The sequence below is a fragment of the Ambystoma mexicanum genome, chromosome 1p (assembly GCF_040938575.1).
Source record: "Ambystoma mexicanum isolate Mex_15411 chromosome 1p, UKY_AmexF1_1, whole genome shotgun sequence".
Lineage (NCBI taxonomy): Eukaryota > Metazoa > Chordata > Amphibia > Caudata > Ambystomatidae > Ambystoma > Ambystoma mexicanum.
In genome coordinates this window covers 1,267,713,668-1,267,732,282 of record NC_090921.1, presented here as the reverse complement: position 1 = coordinate 1,267,732,282, position 18,615 = coordinate 1,267,713,668, and the positions used below count along the sequence as shown (strand labels likewise).

Genomic DNA, 18,615 nt, shown 5'->3' with positions numbered 1-18,615 from the left:
CAAAGCATTTGCAAATAATTGCCATTTATTTTCCAGAGTCAATTCATTGCAACCTACTTCTCCTGCCCAAAAGGAGGGTACATTTAAAAAAAAAAGTCTCATATTTTTACGTAATTCTTAAAATGAGATATTTCTAGATCCTTCGAATTCTAATTGTACAACTATTCATATTCATCCACACAAGATCATTTATCATTGCGTATGGCCTATGTCTTACCACATCTTTTTTCAAATCTATCTGTTAGCACCTCTAGGATTATTTAATTTCAGGAAAGCTTCATGTACTTTAAACCTCAAGGAGTTGCTTTTGGCATAATCCAATCTGTCTGTAAAAGTTACAAAAGACACTGAGTTTTACTAAGACGCATTTAAAATAAGCCTCAATCCCTCTGGGAGACGCATTTTCTAAGGTAATTTTTACTTATTTTTTAGGCCTGGTTTTCTGTTGTGTGTTTGTTTAAAAAGGCAATCATACCATACCTAGGCAAAGGTATTTTTCAATAGAGCATGCCAAGATTTCAACGCATATCCTCCTTCAAATTGAACTACCTTTTCAATCATGTAGAAAACCTTCCCTTTTAAAGCTTTCCTATGTTTTCAAATTAAATTGATTTTCTAATGAGACTCAACCTTTATATGATATGATTTATCACCTCGGTCTTCGTTTGATGACCAGGAACATTTACATTTTTTACATCTACCATTAAATATATTAAACTTTATTTTATTTGTAAGGGCTAGACTGTTGTAACTTTATTGTAGTGGATAGTTAGCCAGTCCAAAGGCCTGGTTCTTGTCCATTTATCTGTTTGTAAAGCAATCAATAAATCCAACACTGTGCAAGGTATCGCCATATTAATCTGGTGGCTCCATAATACAGTCTGATCTACTTTGAGTGCTTTTGATACATCTATAAACTCAGACTAGAGATATAATTTGTATAATTCGTAATCAAATAAGCAATCCCAAATTGTCATCAGTAGCTGAACCCTTTTTGAAACAAGTTTGATTAAACAGTGTTATATTAGCTTGTTAAGTGTTTACGCCTTCATTTACTAAGGCCATTATTTGATCATTTCTGGGCAATCCCTTGCTTTACTTCTTTTAAATGGGAATCAAGATGGAAGCTTTAAAATTATTTGGTATCCTCAAAACTTAAGACCAAATTTAAATACTGCATCAAAATGTGTTTCACATAATACCAAATTAAATCAAATAAGTTTCATTTGTGATTCCTCATGAGCACAAGCTCAAACATTTCATTGTTTGACACCTAATTTGTTCCTCAGTAATAAATACATGTGTGTCCTCTTTTATGTTCATGGAGAAATGTATCAAACCCCACTATCTGCCTTATAACGTTTTTTTACATGGGCTCTCCCACCTTGGTCTTGTATATTCGTGGAGCATAACTGTTTTGGATCACCCAAACTGGTATTCAGCACTTTCTAGAACAATTTCTGGTTCATCTTGCTGGCTACCTCCATTAGATGAGACCAATTCTTTTCACTCTGAGCAAGTTTTTTGTTGTTTTATTATTGTTCTTGTGCGACTGTTCCAATTTCTTTATTTAGAAATCTCCATCAGGGGTTAATTTTTATTTTTATTTGTTTGGTATTAATATGCAGGGATGTCCTGTTTTGTTCTCCTGATAACCAGAACACAGTACCCCTATTGATGATCTTATTTTCTTTCTCTCGTTGAAGATTTTATGTAATTCACCATCTGAAGGACAATATTTTCATAAGTCTTCATTAAATATATTTTCTTTTATGGAGGGATCCAGTCATTAATGATCACCATTTATAGTTCCTCTATTTGATGCATATTATCATCCTGTTCGGTAGTTCCTTTATTCCGGGTTAATAGTCCATTTTTTAAGACACATACAATGTTTATGATCACTTTCCTTAGTAGTAAGGACTTGAAATGAATCGTGATACTGTTTGGACTCCCCAGCTATGACCTTGTCCCAAGTGGCCTGGGGACGGCAACCGCTGATCATGACCCACGGGTGGTAATATGAGCGAAGATCATGTAGGAGAAGACGACTGCTGGGGGGAGGTGGTGACTCTACTGGAACAGATGCAGTATTTCCCCCTTTCTCCTGAAAACCCTATGACACCCAAACCTCTGATGGCATGCTGCCATTCTAGTCAAAACCCCATTCATAACTCCAACACTTACACTAACATCACCTTTTTCTGATTTTATTTTTATAAGTACAACACCTAAACAACATTATTTTAGAAATCCCCTAAACTTTATGGACTTCAACTCCCATAAATCTCCAAGTACTAAGATGAGGAAGAGGAGGAAGGAGTTGATGCAGATTGAAAGAAACCCAAAGTTGGGTGCTTAGACTTGTTGTTTGGTCAAATCACAATCACAAGTGTGCGGGACGTTTAAGAATGGCATCCGCACTCAAAGTGAAAGCGGAACGAGAGAAGACTGTGGCCGAAAGAAGTCGAGAGAACAGGCACATCTATGTGGCAGCTCGCAAACGCTAGAATCACATACCGGCTTGCTGAGAAGGGAGGAGAGGCCCAACGGGATCCTTTTGGAGGCCCGTCTGAATACTTGGAGCAGCGGAGGAGCTCTCGCAGATACAGCTGTGCTGAAAAACAGCATTAGTCCAGGTCACAGTGAGATGCCGGGGGGGAGAGCACAGAGCTGAAACAAATGCTGAAGGAAGATCTCCAGTGCACACGGCCGTCCCAGAGAGAAAGCTTCCTTGCAGAGACACGTCATGGGTCGGCAGCACTGCAAAGTACCGGTTAGTATGCCCAGAGGCATTGGGGACCCTGGGGTTTACCAACAGACATGTAACAAAGTAAATGAATTAAGAACATTTGCATACCGACAAGATAAAGTGCAACGACAAAACTTGAAGTCCCCATGTATGAGATGCCAATGTGGGGGAAGTTGGAACATGCATTGCCATAAGCAAGCAGATAGAAACACAGCAGTGTTACAACTGTGGCATACTTAAAGGACAGCGCAATTGAGAAAAGCTCTGGTGAAAGAAGTGCACCAGGCAGGTGACATTTGGGAGAAGAGACATGGCAGAAAAGTATACCATGGGATCTGCAGGACCCCAGAGAAGTATTCCTGGCAGCAGAGTGTACCAGGCAATCCACCAAAAGTATAGAAAGTTGTAAAACAGTGGCAAGATACCTGGCAGGGGAGCATACCAAGTGATCTGAGAAGTCCATAAAGGAAGTCCTGGTAAACAAATGTTCCAGGCACTTTGAAATTGAATGCAACCTTTTAAGCTTTGTAGGAGGGTACCTGGCAGGAGAGTACACCAGGGTATATGAAGAATGCATAAGAAGATTCCTGACAGGGCATTATACCAGGAGATCCACCAAAGCTGTAAAAGGGAAGCTTAATGTGAAATGTATCATCTTAAAAAGAAAACTTGTGAACCTAGTATATAGAAAACAAGGGAGAGTTGAATATTATGGAATGTATTATTTGGACAAGAACTTTCTGAATCAAATTCACAGATCCAAGGAGATTGTTGTTTGAAAGACACTTTTGCCATTCCTTTTAAAAATCCATGGGCAAGAACCACCCTCTGGATCCAAGGGTTTCTCGTTGGAAAATACTTTTCTGTTTGAGTTACTCATTTGCATTTCATTATGAACACTTTTTTGCCAACTAAGTCAGAAACATTTCCTTAAACACTTAGTTCATTTCTAGTATGAGGGCCAGATTAGAATGTTTTGGGCGCAAGGATAGTTTTAATAAGTTTAATGACGACACATACTGATTTTTTTGTTTCCTAGGCAGAAAAACTCTCCTTAGGATAGGGATAGAGAGGCGTTCACCCAACCCATTTTTTTAAATAATAATTATTCTTTTATAATTGCTTTTATATCGTGCTTAATACTGGAGCCGGTTTGTAAACGCAAGCCAGGGATTCGAACCTGTGTTGCAATGCATTGTCTTGCTTCCAAGACATACCTGTTGCCCCTGAGCTATCCTCCCGGCCTATCTTTTCTGTTTAATAAACATGTCTGAAAACGATACCTTTGTCGCCTCACAATACGCATAATTACATAATTCACAATTGAAAGAAGAACATTTAAAGTAGTTGTCTTTCTAGGAGTATGTCTAGCGGCTAAATCTTGATAAGGGCATCCATTTAAAAAGTATGAATCCTAAAATGTACACCAGTTTAGGAACAAATATCTGCTATATTTCATGGGTGGCCATACTGGAATATCTCTTAATCATTGGGAAATTGTTTTAGAATATCTTCATTTTTTTCCTCTTATTCTATTTAGATTTTCTATGTGCAGTTTCCCAGGAGTAGATCTGTACTTGTCATTAATGAGTCCAAACTTCTATTGTAATGGTTCTTACAATTAGGCAATCATTTGGGATGCAAATATGATTCTTTATAATGGTCATATTATTCAAGGTCGACGGGCCTCCTTTCGATTGCACCATTTTGGACTTCCATGGCCAGTTTGTTAGAACAGAAATAATTATGCAGAAATTGATCATTTAAACACTGTTTCATAGTGGAATATAATCATATAAGCAGCTAATTCATTTTTTACATCTGAATGCTTATGTTATTTTCCTGCTCCAATATTCCAAGAAGCAACTGAAGTAGATTCTGCCTCCTGTTTACCGTCTAGAAATTCATTACTAGGGACTCTGTTGTTTTACTTTACTTGGAAGAGGATTGGCAATTTTCTGGGTTATAGGTCAACTCTTCATTCTCAACATTCAAGCAAACCTGGCGTTTCCCAAGATTGTAACACTATTTTCATCTCTATTTCAAAGAAGCTGGCTCATAAATGTTAATACTCTTACATCCTGTCATTTTTCATCCATACTGTTGGGACTAGACCGGAGCCTGTTGTATACTAGATTGTTCCAGAACTTTTGTGTACCGGTTTGACTGTCACAAGGCCCCTCTCTTGTATGGCCCACCCAACAGTCAGTCCCACAGCAGCTGCACCTTGTTGTGCCTACATTTGGGGCATATACCGCCTGGCACATGGCCAACTGGTTCCGTCACTCTGTGGGTGATTCAGGAACCTTACGCTGACCTGCGCAGATTTTGCCTCTCCTATTTGGGAGAAGATCATGCATGGAAGTCCTGCAATGTGTGTAATTGCTTTTCCTGGGGATGTCTGGTAGCTGCTTGGCACGGTGGGAAAAGGTTTATAGAACCGTGGCACCGTGAGCAGGTCTGGGCGATATATATCGAGTTTTGGAGATAAATAGATATATTTTCAAAAGCAACGTAGGATTAGACAATATCGTTGGCATTGAGATATTTGTATGTATATCTATATATATATTTCTGAGGCTTGTGGAATCTGCTTAGATCACATGCTGTGCATAGGCCGACATCTAGTGGAAGCTGCGGAGTATTACAGTTTGTTTTTCGAAAATCGAAAAAGGGCGTCGACACAGGGCGTGCCAGTAATACTATCCCTAGTGTGACGTCCACTGTACCCATGATCCCTCACGCGTCTAGGATCCCCAGATTGTTTTTTTCCGCCATTCTGGTCGGAAGCACTTCATCGGAGTTCCCTGGCTTTGCCATATTTACACTTAAAAATAATTCTAATTTGCCCCATTTCTCACCTCGACGCCGAACCGGGGAGGAGATCAACGTCGAAACCCGACGGATTGGGCCTTGAGGCTTCCGCCTCGGCTCGGGCCTGGGCCGCTGGCCTCGGCCCTACAGTAGGGAGAGTGGGGGGTGGTACACTTCCACACTCGGTTAGAAACACCTTCTTACCTACACACACTTGCCCGCTGCCCACAGGCGCGTATGGAGGGTACGCCCTTTCCGTTTTGCCCCAAGTGTAATAAAAAATACCCTTGGGTAGACAAGCACGCTACGTGCAACCTTTGCCTGCCCAGAGACCACCCCGAGGCGGGTTGCAGGGCCTGTAGCAGGTTTAAGACAAAAACTCTTAAGGACCGCTCCACCAAGCGTTGGGCCCACCACGCCAAGCTAGCAGCTATGGAGGCGGAGGGTACCTTCAGCGACGGCAGCGACGCCGGACTTTCGGACGGCGAGGGCACCAAGGCGTCGAAAGACAGCCTAACGCACGTCCCCGGCCTCGGAAGGTCGTCCGTCCCGGCGACTATGGGGAAGTCCCCCGGCGACAAGAGCGTTACACATACACACGCTAAACACAAAAAACCCACCCGAGATTCGACGTCGTCGAAACCTCGGAAAGAGGCACAAAAGGAGCGGTCCGAAAGGACGTCCTCTGGGCGGTCCCGGTCGAGGTCGCCGCACGACGTCAGGCAAGCCTCCACACTTGCACATAGTGCCTCGCCCATTAACATCACGGAAGATCACTCGTCCGGAGACGAACACGGCTTCCATCCCCAGCCTGCACCCCAGGGAAAGGGTACATCACTTGGGAGTGAGGAGGGCCCAGTTTCAAAGCCTAGTTCGAAACACAGGGTTTCCACCTCCGATCCTCGACGCCAGGCGTCGAAAGATAAGGGAAAGGATAAACACACTTCCACCCACGGGGAAGGGGGTAAGCAACAAAGGAAACAACCCTTGCAATCCCCCACAACAATAGAACTGACTTCCCCGTCCAAGTCTTCTCAGGGACAGTCCATAGAGAGTTCCAGCAGGGTCACCCCAAGCTCAAAACTCTGGTCATGCGAGGACATTGACAGAGTAATGTCAAGGATGTCCTCCTTAGCAAATTTCTTCGAAAGACACCCTGACCAACTACTAGCTTTAAACCCTCAGGAATCTTCTCCCTCAGGTTCAAGGGACCCTATCCCTTCAAATAAAAGGCCCCGGGTCGAGACACCAGTAAAGGCTTCAGAACCCTTCGAGGTCCAACCCTATTCTTGCCTTTTCCCTACAGGCCAAGGAGACTCTTCCCTTATAGAGGGCCAGGATTTTGACACACCAGAAGATCTCGCAGTGTCAGATTATTACGGGGAGGACGAAGACGAGGATGAGCCAGAAAATAGCCCAGATATTTTCAGAATGGACTCACCAGTCGAAAGGGAAGCCCCAGTGTCTGATTCCCCAATAGATAATCAGCCCCTCCTGAATGAACTGCTCTCTCGGGCAGCTAACCACTTCCACATAGACACACAAGGTGTCCAAGAAGAGAGGGACTTCGCGGAGGAACTAATAGGGGAAAGGAAGACAGTAGCCCAGACCATTCCCATCCTGAAATCTATTCAACGCAGAATAGCACCATCCCTTGTCAACCCAAACTTGACAAGACCTGTAAACCCGAGAGTAGAGAAGCTGTTTAAAGCAGCCCAGTCGGACCCTCTATATATTAGAGGCCAACTTAAGCCAGACTCTCTAGTCGTAACTAACACCCGCAAGAGAGCTGGAACCCCATTATCTTCCTCGGAGGCTCCCCCCGACAAAGAAAGTAAGAAACTCTATGGTTTTGGTAGAAAAGTAGCTTCCACGGCAGCCTACCAAACCAGAATCGCGAATTCCACCACACTGTTGGCCAGCTACAACTGCCATCAGTGGGAAGAAGTGGCAGCACTAATAGATTCCGCTCCCGAACCCCTTAAGAGCCAGCTATCTCGCATTGTGCAGAGGGAAGAAACGTCTCAGGCTGCATTTTAAAAGCAACTTTAGACGCCGCAGACAATGCGGGTAGAATTATAGCAGAGGGGACTGTCATCAAAAGACATGCTTGGTTGAGGCAGTCGGGATTCAGAGCAGAAACACAAGCTGCACTCTTAGACAAACCAGTGGAAAGTGATCTCCTGTTTGGAAAGGCAGTCGAGGACGCACTAAAAAACGCTAAGGAGGAATTCGACACCCTCAAATCCCTTGGCCAGTTAACTACAAAACCACCTAACCAAAGAGGGAACGCCAATTTTCGTCGCCCCCGCGGCCAAAATTCCAATAGAGGAAATAGCTATTCCCACACCCAGGGTACACAGTGGAACACCAACTCACAACAGTCTACCCAGGGGTATGGTAGGGCTAGTAGAAGAGGACGTGGTAGAGGCAGAGGCAGCCCCAGTAAAGGAGGCGGCACGCCTCCACCAAAGCAGTGACGCTCATTTCTGGGTCCCTTCCCATGCAACCCCAGTAGGGGGACGAATATCCAGCTTCACCCAGGCATGGGAAGGGATAACATCCGACAGATGGGTGCTGTCGACAGTATCCAAGGGGTACTGTATAAAACTACTGCAACGTCCCCGAAACCACCCTCCAAGACAAAAAGTCCACTCTTTAGAACATCAAAAGATCCTCCTCGAGGAAGTCTACAATCTGCTCCTAAAGGACGCGATAGAACTCGTCCCAGGACACCAGGTAAACAAGGGTATCTATTCAACTTACTTCCTTGTGCCAAAGAAAGATTTAACAATGCGCCCAGTATTGGACTTACGGCCTGCCAACAAGTATGTCAAGCCCCAAAAATTCCGTATGACCACGCTACAAGAGGTAATCCCACTCCTAAAAAAGGGGGATTACATGGCAACCTTGGATATGAAAGATGCCTATTTTCATATTTCTATGCTCCCGGCGCACAGAAAATACTTGCGCTTCAAGGTGGACAGTCGCCACTACCAATTCAAGGTACTGCCCTTCGGGATAGCTTCAGCACCAAGGGTATTCACCAAGGTACTGGCGGTGGCAGCTGCACACCTACGCAGGGAGGCAATCCCAGTGTACCCTTATCTAGACGACTGGCTCATAACGGGGGAAACCCCAGGAATCTGCAGATCAAACATTCAGAGGACTATCGACCTCCTCCACGAATTAGGCTTCTCTATCAACGAGAAGAAGTCAAGTCTGGTGCCAAGCACCTCAAAACAGTTTCTAGGAGCTATCCTAGATACTCAGAGAGAATTGACCTTCCCTTCGGAAGAAAGAATTCGGAATATACTTCTGCAAATTCCGCATTATCAGTCAGGTCAACAGATAACAGTACGCAAAGCTATGCGGTTACTGGGCATGATGGCGTCATGCATTTACCTGGTCCCCCACGCGCGTCTGCGCATGCGTCCCATGCAGGAATGGTTGGCGAAACAGTGGTCTCAGGCAAGTGGTCAGTGGGACGATCTAGTGGTCGTTTCGCCAACACTCGTACAGAGCCTACACTGGTGGACAAGAGAGAATATCGCAAAGGGGAAACCCTTTTACGATCCCGAAGTACAGGCAGTGGTTACTACAGATGCATGCCTGACTGGGTGGGGAGCTCACCATCTCCACCACACAGCTCAGGGTCTCTGGTCTCACTCAGTAGCCAAGAACCACATCAATCTGCTAGAGCTTCTGGCAGTATTCCGTGCGCTGCAGGCGTTCGAGCCCCATCTACTGAACTTGTCGGTGCAGATCAGGACGGACAGCACGACAGCCATGTTCTATCTGAACAAGCAAGGAGGGACTCGTTCGCCAAATCTGTCCAAGCTTGCCCAGAAAATATGGATATGGGCACTCAGACGGAACATCTTCCTGTCATCGCAACATGTTCCAGGGGAGCTCAATTCCCTAGCGGATGCTCTAAGCAGAGACCCCCTCCCAGAAGAACACGAATGGGTCCTTCACAGAGACGTAGTAGAAGATCTCTTCTCTCAGTGGGGTTTCCCCACTATAGACCTATTCGCCACAAGCGAAAACAAACAATGCCCAGGATTTGCATCCAGGTTCCCCCAAACGGACTCCCAGGGGAATGCCCTGTGGATGAACTGGTCAGGGATGTTTGCGTACGCTTTTCCACCAACTCCTCATCAGGAAGGTGGTGTACAAGATGAACAAGGAATCAATGACGCTCATCCTAGTTGCTCCCATGTGGGCGAGACAACCATGGTTTCCACACCTACGCAGGATGGCGGTGTGCGAGCCCATCAGACTCCCAGCCTGGTACAACCTTCTGTCCCAGCAACAAGGTCAAACACTGCATCAGGAACCCAACTCTATGAACCTAGCAGCATGGCTCCTGAAGTCATAGAGTTTGGACATCTCAAATTACCACAGAGGTGTATGGACATTCTAAAAGAGTCCAGGAAACCAAATACAAGACACTGTTACTTTGACAAGTGGAAAATATTCGTTATCTGGTGTCAGAATAAACAAATCAACCCGGTTGATTGCACTCCTTCCAACGTTGTAACATACATGCTCCACCTGCTGGATGCAGGGTTGGTTTTTAACTCTCTGAAAGTACACCTGGCAGCCCTCTCGGCTTACACCACATCCCATAACAGGGTCTCGTGGTGGAAAGTACCAGTGGTTAAAGCCTTCATGGAAGGAGTAAAGAGACTTCACCCTCCTATTTCGAACCCACCGCCAGGATGGGACCTCAACGTGGTGCTAGCTAAGCTCATGGGGCCCCCCTTCGAACCCATGCATAAAAGTAGTCTCAAACACCTGACTTATAAAACGGCCTTCTTAGTAGCCATTACCTCCATAAGAAGGGTCAGTGAAATTCAGGCTCTGTCAGTGCAAGATCCTTTCTTTACTATCCACAAGGACAAACTGGTTTTACGCACACACCCTAGGTTCTCACCAAAATTCATATCCAAGTTCCATGTAAACCAGTCCATCGAGCTTCCGGCTTTCTTCCAAAACCCACAAAGCTCGGCTGAGGTGAAACTACACACCCTAGATGTGCGTAGGGCGGTCTTATACTATGTAAATAAAACCAGACCGCTAAGGAAAACAGATCAACTGTTTGTCTCCGTAGCTACAGGCAGAGAGGGGGATCGCGTCTCTAAGGGCGCTATCTCTAAGTGGATTATCAACTGTATACAGCTGTGTTACTCTCTTTCTAAAAAGACTCTGCCGTTTACACCAAGGGCCCACTCTACTAGAGGCATTGGGGCCACTCTGGCTTTCATTGCAAATGTTCCCCTCGACACCATTTGCAAAGCAGCTACTTGGAGCTCTATTCACACTTTTACTCAGCATTACTGCATTGACACTCATTCCAAGACAGATACACAAGTGGGACAAGCGGTTCTAAGACACCTGTTTGCTCATGACCCTTCTCACCTCCCACCTCCTGCTTCTGGTACTGCTCGCTAATCTATGCACAGCATGTGATCTAAGCAGATTCCACAAGCCTCAGAAGGGCTACATTACTCACCGTAATCGTATTTCTGATGCTTGTATCTGCTTAGATTCACATGCGACCCACCCTTCCTCCCCTCCGAGAGAAGGCGCATGGTTGCTTGTAGTTCTTACCTTTCTGTCTATCTGCTTGGACTATCTGTACTCACGCTACTCCTCATGCTACCTCATGTCAGGAAAAACACAATCTGGGGATCCTAGACGCGTGAGGGATCATGGGTACAGTGGACGTCACACTAGGGATAGTATTACTGGCACGCCCTGTGTCGACGCCCTTTTTCGATTTTCGAAAAACAAACTAATACTCCGCAGCTTCCACTAGATGTCGGCCTAGGCACAGCATGTGAATCTAAGCAGATACAAGCATCAGAAATACGATTACGGTGAGTAATGTATCCCATATCTCACTCAAAAAAACTTTAAGGGAACGTTATGGTTAAGTTGCCCTACCAAAAACCTGTGCACTTTACTAAAAAAACGTTTCAACCGTGCCATTATGGTTCACAGTAAAACCAAAAAAACCTGAAATTCGCCAGTTATGGTAGGCTAAGCAACCATTACTGCCAGTATCACTGTGCACTGCTAACACTAACGCCCAGGACATCAAAGATGACATCACAAATGTCATTGATGACATCACACGTGTAATTACTTTACAGACAAGGGGTTGTGAATATAATTTTGGCAAAAAAATATCAGGGGTAATCAGGACATATCTAATAAACTACATACTTCATCACGCAATGTAGAGTTGTAAATAAAATTCCTTTACAGTGTTCTTTCTAGTACAGGAACCTACGCATACAGAAATGTAGGTATTGGTTGCAGCATACCCCATAGAGGTGCTAAATTTGCACTTTGCAAATTTGTATAGTAAAACGATGAATGCTTCTGTATCACACTTTTCTGGTTTGTGAAACATGTACCAAGTTGCTAATAATGCATCACTTACTACATATTTCTAGTAATACACACAAAACATAAATAGACTACAAATCATACAAATATGGGGCTTATATATGGAGAGTATAGTAAGCAAACAAAAGGCAGTATCATTAGCAACTGTGTATAATGTACATGATTGTATGCACGCACAAAAATGATAGCTTTGTATCAGACCTGCTTCTTCCCCTTTTTATGTACATCATAAGATGTGATTAAAGGGTAGGGAAAGTATTGCAAAAAAAAATTGAGAATAGCAATATGTATAAATGTAATAGCTTTTGAAAGTTACGTTTCCGACTGTCAGTAAATAAAACCGCCTGGCCTAGATGTGGCAGTGAGCAAAAATGAAGGGGCTACACATGACATTTGTGATGTCATCTTTGATGTCCTGGGTGTTAGTGTTAGCAGTGCACAGTGATGCGGGCAGTTATGGTTGCTCAGCCTACCATAACTGGCAAATTTAAGTTTTTTTTTTGGTTTTACTGTGAACCATAATGGCACGGTTGAAAAGTTTTTTTTTAGTAAAGTGCACATGTTTTTGGTAGGGCAATTTAACCATAACGTTCCCTTAACAAAGTTTTTTTGAGTGAATTTTACAGGTTTTTAGTATGACATTTTATGTATAACGTCTTGGGAATAAAAAAATGTTGTACTGAATGTCACTGCTGTAATGAAGAAGCATAAGAAACAGTGCCGCTGCCTTGCAAATAAGAAACGCATAAAATTTGTCGCTGTACATCTGCCGACCCATATTACCGTTGGTTGGCTCTTTGTTTATTGCTGTTTGCAAATTGCCTTATCTGCCGTTTCAAAAAGGAAAGCCACCCGTACACAAAGTAAACATTGCGTTAATAGCGACCTTTCACTGTGTAAATAAATTTATAAACAAAAAAATTGCATACACTCCAAGTACTGCATATTTGTCAGTAAAATAGATAGACACAATAATGTTTGCCAGTAATAGTCTAAATTTGCAATGCAGTAACGAGTGCTACTAAAAAGGAGGATTACTTGTTATAATCCGGGGCGGCTTTGTCGGGTCAGATTACAAAAGAAAATCTTTTTTCAAGATGGCCACCATAGAAAGGGAACGCGGTTATTTCATACATACTCCCTCTTCCCTTTCCATGGTAGTCGGCAAAAAACACAAATACATGACGTGACGCAGAACCTGTAAATAAACATACAGCGACGTACAAACTAATATGTTACATTTGCAAATAATAGAATGGATTGTAAAAGAAAACAAACATTTTAGAGTTTGTAAAGTAGGTTTATTTTACAACAAACTGTCAGAGATCATCGGAGTAATCCCATTTTCAATGCAATGTTATCAATGGTTGGAAGAGCGGCATTGCAAATGTTAAAGATGAAGAACACATTGGTTTTTTTTGCATATAAAAATTGAGTTCTTTGATAAAGCAGGCGCTTTGTTTCCACAGTTATTTCCAAGAAGGCGTCATAACCTTGAGCCTACAGCACCATAAATGATGTAATGTTTCTTCAAGTAGCGAGTTCAGCGTACGGACAAAGCGGGCTTAGGGTATCTTCCCACATAATTGTTATGCACAGGAAACCGCTCACGAGCAGTTGTATTTGACGGCCGAAAAAGCCCTCTCGGCATCTGAAAGCCATGGAACGGACAATACGGCAATATGTACCTGGGGGGCAAACGTAACAAAAATTACATGTCAGTAACCAACCTTTACCAAAAATATTTCAAAAAAGACACAAAAAATTGCCAAAGTAATACAGAAATGTAAGTGTTGAAACATGACATTTTACTGAAATGTTTCTAATGACCATGTGTAACTATAGGAACAGTGTACAAACGGCGAAAATCTGCATGCGCCGTAAGAGAAAAAAATAGAAACTACACAGAAAGACGATAGTGTAGTTATGAAAGCAAAAATAATGTACAGTGTAAGAAAAATTACGTATCGTGATTGCAAACAAGACCACAAGAACGTGCAAAATGATGCACAAACATAACGTTGCAACTAATAAATAGTAATGCTAAACAAGGATGAGTGTACTCATAACCTACAAATGGGAAACCTGTTCACTTGGCAATATTAGAGGAAAAATGTAACAGTGCAGAAACATAATACGGCGGTTATATGGGCACAATTAAAGTTTTGGTAATGTAAAAATAAAGGGCGGTTCGATGTAGAGTGGGCAAAAGTAAACTTACATAATATTTACTGCCTTCATTCTGTTTCTGTAAGTCAGACCGCAATGTATTCGCATCAAAGAATCCTTGTGGACTGATATTGCATGTCCCTAACAAACTTTTTAAAACATAACCTTATCAATTGCTATTTTTTTCGACCCTTTCATTCCTTGAATTTCTTGTAAGGTTTCAGTTTCGTTTAAGGTCAAAAAACAAAAGCCCCTTATACAGTCACTCAGATACGTGGGTGTTTTGAGCGTCCAATCAAAAAAGCAACCCATGTGACCTTCGCTCAGAAGGCACAAAAATTCCTAGTTTGCAACAACCTATTGAAATCCAATTATGAGAACCGCTACTCGCATACACCTGCAGAGTCGCCAGCAAACCGTGCAGATGGTGGCCTTAGTTTTCAAAACTTATAACGCCAGTCTGACGGCAATATTATTCCAAAAACATTTCAACCCATGCGCACCAATTGGTAGTCTTACAGTGAACACAAACTTGCATTTAAACGTATGAGTTTGGAGACAAGAAAACTTCACTTTTTCAGTTTGTGCTCCCACATCCCATGCCAACCCTCTGAAAGGTAACCTTCTGAAGTATTATTACATAAGTGTGACCAGTGCAATGCTGCATTGTTTTGTATGTGGTTCTGGCGATATCCGCGTACACCAAAACATTAATAAAAGATAGCAGGGGGACCGAACAAAGCTGACGTACTTGACGCTGTTTCACAACCAATGTTGGAAAGTGGCACATGATAGTGGGCACAAACTTTTTCTCCCATTCAGTCTAAGGAGAAAAGAGACGTTTTGAGAACCCCACTGCCCTTATAGTTTCCCCCACCCCTGGCCTAAACATCAACAAACGTTCCAAAGAAATATAAAGTGTCCGATATATTTCTTTTGCAAACTTTGGTGAGGAATCATCCAAGGGGAGCGCAGTTGTAAGGCACCCAAAAAGTGCTCTTCCTATAGAAACAGCAACTTCACCTTCACACAGCCATTAACGTGCCTGTGTGATATGCTGCAGTGGTTGTGCGCAGGACCTAGAGATTTCGATATATGTCCATACATATTTGAAGGGTGTAATTGGCTTATAACTGCACTGCTTACAAGGTCGTTTCTGGGTGCATGGCCTTCGGGCAAGCACCCAAGACTGTACACCCTCCCCAGAACCATCGGACTACTAAGCTATAGTACGGGGTGAATGCATTCCTGTAATATGATGTGGTGATTCTGGGCAGGGTCTACAGTTTTAGGAGTAAGGCGTATGGCTTACGCCTGCAGCCATGCATCCAAAACTCTGCATCCTGCCCACAACCACCTGAGTGATGTGTGTAAGTACGGTTATATCCATAGGTGCCTCACTTGTTCTGGCCAGAGGCTAGACTCTTAGCTGTAAATGCATGGATATTAAAATATGTGGGTGTGGAGTGGCTTATACCTCCAGTGCTTATAGCTTAGTTTTTGGGTGCATGGCCTTTGGCCATGCACCCAAGACTGTACACACTCCCCACAACCATCTAATCAACAATTAATAGTACAGGTGTAGCCATGGGTGTGACATGCTGCAGTTGTTGGGGCCAGGGCCTAGAGTCTTGGAAGTATGGCCTTCAGCCTACGGCCATGCATCCAAGACTCTAGGCCCTGGCCACAACACCGCAGCATGTCACACCCATGGCGGCGTCCTAATCAATGGCACATCCATAGGCCAAAATAATATAATAACGACATTTACTCAATTTCAATGGTCGCTAACACCACGCGTGTCCTTAGAACAGTTTCAAGGTGCCTGTACACAGCACGGACTGAAATACTACCCTTACGAGACCCCTCATTTTCTGCACGTACAAACATCCCGAACAAGGCGGGCATAGACAATGCATCATTGACACCTGCCGCCCAAACAAGTACATTATTTCACACATCTCATACTCTCTGAACCTTCCCAAGCACTGTAGCACATCAAAGTAGTTTCCGAACCAGCACTTCACATGGCGAATACATCATCAACAACTGCGGCCCAAACAAGAACACTATTTAACCCATCTCTTACTCTGTGAACCTCCCCATGCACTGTAGGACAGCAAAACAGTTTCCGTAACAGCATTTCGCCTCTGGTGGTGACCGCGCTGTCTTTGGGTCCAAGATGTTGGGCGCAGCCACACATTCTGACGCACATCATGGCTTTCTGGAGCCAATCAACGAAGACGTCGCGTGTCTGCGGTCATGACGCCACCCCCCTGGCCAATTGGTACCTTGTCCGCGGAGCTAACAGGGAAGTGTGACCACAGAGTGGACATAGATATCACTAATTTTTTTAGACATATTCGTTGGTCGTTTTAAAGAAAACTACTGGACGGATTGTCACAAAATTTACAGAAGCATGCTTTCGGGACAAAGTCCCTGCCGCAAATTTGGTGAAAATCAGTTCAACGGTTTGACCTGTAGGCGTGCGCAAAGTTTTTTCCCCCATTCAGTCTATAGGGGAAAAAAAGACGTTTTGGGACCCCCCCCATAACTTTACTCCCCCTGGACCAAACATCACCAAACTTTGCAAAAGAATTCAGAGTGGTCCATATACTTTTTATTGCAAAGTTTGGTGAGGATTCGTCCAGGGAGAGCGCAGTTATAAGCCGCCCAAAAAGTACTCTTCCTAAGGAAACAGCAACTTAACCATAACTACACAGCCACTATCGTGGCCGTGTCATCTATATATCTATATATATCGATAGATCTATCTATAAATCTGGAATCTGCTTGGATCACATGCTATGCATAGGCCGACATCTAGTGGAAGCTGCAGAGTATTACAGTTGTTTTCGAAACTCGAAAAGGGACGTCGACAGGGCGTGCCAGTAATACTATCCCTAGTGTGACGTCCACAGTACCCATGGTCCTTCACACGACAAACCTCTATAACGTCAAAACACGTCCCTCAGATTGTTTTTTCCCGCCATCATTGTCGGACGCTAAACGCGGAGTTCCCTTTTGGCTAACGCCATTTATTTACAAAAAAATGAGCTAGTTCTCTCTATCCTTTTTGAAGCCGCTCCTCGACAACATTGACTAAGGTTTTTGAGGACAAATATCGTCAGACGAGGAACTTGACTCGACGATCCTACGGCCTTACAAGGCTTCTCCGGTACTCGGCCCAGACAGTAGGGAGAGTGGGTGGGTGGGTGGTACACATTTTAGCCTACTAAGAGAATGTTTTTTCCCCCTTCTCCCCTTTATAATCGCCAGGCTGCCCTTCCAATTAATCATGGAGAATACAACCTTTAAATTCTCTCAACCGGGTGTGCAACCTCTACCTTCTGAGGGATCACAACAAGGGTCATTGTAAAGCTTGTAATCTTTTTAAACCCAATACCCTAAAGGACCGAAAGACAAAGCGCTGGGCCCACCACTCTATGCAGACCGAAGACGCCATAGACTGGGAGGGTGCTTCAAGCAACAGCAGCATCAGCATCTTTTCGGACGTCTAAGGCGATGGGGAACCTTTGGATTCCCACGTGCAAGCCTCCAACCCCAACAAACAGGCCGGTGGCACTGTTACAGGGACGACAACCAGTGGCATTAGCAAATACATGTCATCCCACGCAAAATACACTACCCAAAGCCAGAAGTCGACAACAACACAGTCTTCACGGTGTCGAGGGCAAGGTCCCCTAGCTCCCTGTCCTCTGGGCATTTGCAATCATGCTCACCGCACGACAGGCCTTCAAGGTCGAGAGATACATCTGACTTGGACTCAGTGCCCAATACTGCTGCCGAAGACTGAGAGTTGATATACGCGGCTCACCCATCTGCCGAAAAATGACAAACCTCTATAACGTCAAAACACCTGCAGACATCAATATTGTTGCACTTGGTCAAGAAACGGCAGACTTTAAAACGCCATACTTCGAAGAGCCACAAACCCCATAGGGAAAAAGATAGTGCATCAAATAGGGAGAAAGAGAGTGCATCCCATAGGGTAAAGGATAGTGTTTCCCAGGGGGAGGGTACTATGTCTGCAACTATGAAACACATGAAGCAGCCTACACCAGAACTACCCCCTACTCCAGTCACTATCCCAAGTTCCTCACAGTGGTCTGCTGAGGATGTAGACTGAGTGATGAGACGTATGTCTTTTATGGCTGAATTTATTTATTTATTTATTTTTTGAGAAAAACCCTCAATCTAGAGGTAATCTCTTCAGAACACATCATCAGCTACCGGGGTAACAATTTCTCAACCCTCAGCAAAAAGAGCCTGGCCAGACACCTTTCAAGAGACCCCTCAGAAAGACCCAAACCATTTTGATCACTATGACCCCGATACAGATTCTGAGGATCAAGAGAACATAGGGGAGGTTGATCATTATTTTGATGACGATGAAGAAGACGTCTAGGTCCTACCCTCTCCAGATCATGTAGAACTAC

General features: G+C 43.9%; 1 protein-coding gene and 1 long non-coding RNA gene across 4 annotated transcripts in view; one reads left to right on the top strand and one right to left on the bottom strand.

Moving 5' to 3' along the window:
* Nucleotides 1-18,615, top strand: part of LOC138452785 (E3 SUMO-protein ligase ZBED1-like) — a 657,632-nt gene that overhangs the window by 158,055 nt on the left and 480,962 nt on the right. The window lies entirely within an intron of this gene.
* Nucleotides 13,266-18,615, bottom strand: part of LOC138452790 (uncharacterized) — a 40,574-nt gene continuing 35,224 nt past the window's right edge. Inside the window, exon 2 of the long non-coding RNA XR_011260314.1 lies at nucleotides 13,266-13,674. This is a non-coding gene — a long non-coding RNA (uncharacterized lncRNA). The remainder of the gene's footprint in view (nucleotides 13,675-18,615) is intronic.